At 43.5% G+C, this 3,193-nt stretch overlaps 1 pseudogene; it reads right to left on the bottom strand.

Annotated features, from left to right (window-relative positions):
• Positions 1 to 794, bottom strand: LOC148123420 (vitamin K epoxide reductase complex subunit 1-like protein 1 pseudogene; annotated as a pseudogene).
• Between the last annotated feature and the right edge of the window lie 2,399 nt (positions 795 to 3,193).

Raw genomic sequence — 3,193 nt, 5'->3', positions numbered from 1 at the left:
CAATATTTAATACAGTATCTATTCTAAAATATTTTCATGTTCATGATCACATTTGTTATACCTGAAATTGAACTTTTACACATTAAAGAATTACTAGCAATGGCTGCTCACTTTACGGTTAAGGACCGGGGGCAAGGGCTACATTTTATTATCTCAGAAACATCTTCAAGGTAAAGTTAAAGCTTGTCTTTGATTGGCTCGGTGTATCCTTTTTTGTATCCGGATTTAAAATGAAGATTGACACAGAAAATAGCTAGGGCCCCTTCTAATTTACAGTATTTTTAAAAAAATCAGTTTAAGATTCTCAGGGAAAGTGTCTGTTGTGAATTTAAAAAAAAAACTTGCAAAATAAACTTAATGAAAGAAGTGTTTGAGACAGTCGAGTGGGAATCCGCCAGCCGTCAGTCTTCCTTAGGCTGCAGCTGTCGCTTCCAAGCCTCATTCAAGTAAACTAGTCGTTTGTAATTGATGATGAGGAGGATGAAGTTCAGCACATATGTGGTGACGCAGATGATGCAGAACTCCTTCAGCACAAAGTACAGAATGTAGGCCAGTTACAAAGACCCCACCACGGACACGATGGAGGAGGTCATGAGAACAAGAGCTGCAACTGCGCTGGCCATCATGCCAAGTAATAACTGTAGTATATAAAATAAAAGTCCAAAGACACTGTTTGGCTGGTTTAATACACCATCTTTTCCAAAAATGGAACCCAAAAGACCAAATCCTCGACCCCATCGGGCCACCCGTTCCCACGGTGGCACCGACACTCTCAGCAGGACGGGCGCCGCCATCCCCCATCCTCCCCCCCCCCCCCCCCCCCCCCCCCGCCGCTGCCCGCCGCCTCCCTTGGCCTCCACCTCAGACGCCGCCGCCCGTCGGGGCCGGACCCAGCCGCCCTCAAATTTTTTTTTTTTTTTATTGATTCAGTTATGAGTTATCCATGGAATCAGTTTTGTGTCTCTTCATGCTTCCATTTCAATCGGTTCTGGGCTCTTTGGAATTTGTCTGCTTCCCCTAACTCGATAGTTTATACATAGCTATTGAATACTCATGGAATTCTTAATATTCTAAGGAATGAATAATAAGGTCTCAAATTTCACTTCTAGAATTAGTAATGTTAACCTTTCTGGTTTTTTTCTTTTTCTTTCCGAAACCAGGTTTCTTTTTGTAGTTCTGGCTGTCCTGGAACTAGTTCTGTGGACTGGCTTGCCTGGAACTCAGAGATCTGCCTCCCTCTGCTTCCCAAATGCTGGTATTAAAGGTGTGTGACCTCCACCCATCAGTAATGTTATTCTTTAGAAAGCAAAGTTAAACAAAAAAGTTTGTCAATTTTATTAATAACTTTGAAAATGATCTTTTGATTCATTGATTTTTCTTTACTACTATTATGTATTTGTATTATTATTCTAATTCATGGGAACAAAGGCAGAGATGATGCAGGAAAGATGCTTCCTGGCTTGCACACCATCATTTACTTAGTTACCTTTTCCTTGTATAGCCCAGGATAACCTGCCTAGGAATGATACCACCAACAGCGGGCTGTGCCCTCACACATCAATCAATAACTAAGTTAGTGATGTAGAGATTTACCCTCAGAGAACATTAATGGGAGAAATTTCTTGATGATCCTCAGGTGTTTCTAGGTTGTATCAGGTGACTCAAACTGACCAGCACACCTGTTGTATAACCTGAGTCATCAGGACATTTTTTTCTTTTTCTTTTTTTTTTTTAAAAATTTATTTAAACATTCTTTTCAAATTCCCACTCCCTTCCCTCCTCCCACTCCCCTCCCTCCACAGATCCTCCCACCCTACCCCCTCCAATCCTAAGAGAGGGCCATGCACTCTGCCCCATCAGGATTTTATTTATTTATTTATTTATTTAAATTTTCCACCTCCTCCCCTCCTCCCAGTTCCCTCTCACTCCCCCTCCTCCCCCTCCTCCTCCCTCTCCAGTCCTAAGAGAAGTCAGGGTACTCTGCCTGTGGGAAGTCCAAGGCCCTCCAGGTCTAGGAAGGTGTGCATCCAAACCGACTAGGCTCCCCAAAACCAGTACATGCAGTAGAATCAAAACCCAGTGCCATTAACATTGGCTTCTCAGTCAGCCCCCATAGTCAGCCACACTCAAAAAGTCCGGTTTGATCACATACTCATTCAGTCCCAGTCCAGCTGGCCTTGGTGAGCTCCCATTAGATCAGCCCCACCATCACACTCGGTGGGTGCACCCCTCACGGTCCTGACTTCCTTGCTCATGTTCTACCTCTTTCTGCTCTTCATCTGGACCTTGGGAGCTCAGTCCAGTGCTCCAGTATGGGTCTCTGTCTCTATCTCCATCCATCGCCAGATGAAGGTTCTATGGTGATATGCAAGATATTCATCAGTGTGGCTATGGGATAAGGCCAGTTCAGGCACCCTCTCCTCTGCTGCCCAAGGACCTAGCTGGGGACATCTCCTTGGACACCTGGGAACCCCTCTAGAGCCAAGTCTCTTGCCAACCCTAAAATGGCTCCCTTAATTAAGATATCTTCCTTCCTGCTCCCATATCCACTCTTCCTCCATCCTAAGCATCCCATTCCCCCAAGCTCTCCCCAACCCTCCCCTTCTCTCTCCCCATATTCCCTTCCCTCCACCCCATTCCCACCCCCATGCTCCCAAATTTTGCCCAGCGATCTTGTCTACTTCCAATATCCAGGAGGACAAATATATGTTTTCCTTTGGGTTCACCTTCTTATTTAGCTTCTTTAGGATCATGAATTATAGGTTCAATGCCCTTTGTTTATGTCTTAGAATCCACTTATGAGTGAGTACATACCATATTCATCTTTTTGGGTCTGGGTTATCTCACTCAATGAGGTGTTTTCTATTTCCATCCATTTGCATGCAAAATTCAAGATGTCATTGTTTTTTTTTTTTACACCACTGAGTAGTACTCTAATGCATATATATTCCACACTTTCTTTATCCATTCTTCTATTGATGGGCACCTAGGTTGTTCCAGGTTCTGGCTATTGCAAATAGTGCTGTTATGAACATAGTTCAACAAATGTTTTTGTAGTATTATTGGGCATCTCTTGGGTATATCCCCAAGAATGGAATTGCTGGATCCCCATCAGGACACTTTTAAAAACAACTTTCTGCTTCTAGTTTCCATAAGTCAGATAATCAGTATCCAAGTCAACTCAAGATAGCAG

Source organism: Myodes glareolus, chromosome 1 (genome assembly GCF_982192425.1).
Source record: "Myodes glareolus chromosome 1, mMyoGla1.1, whole genome shotgun sequence".
Lineage (NCBI taxonomy): Eukaryota > Metazoa > Chordata > Mammalia > Rodentia > Cricetidae > Myodes > Myodes glareolus.
Note: the sequence above shows the minus strand (reverse complement) of the source record. Positions and strands in the feature narration are given on the sequence as shown.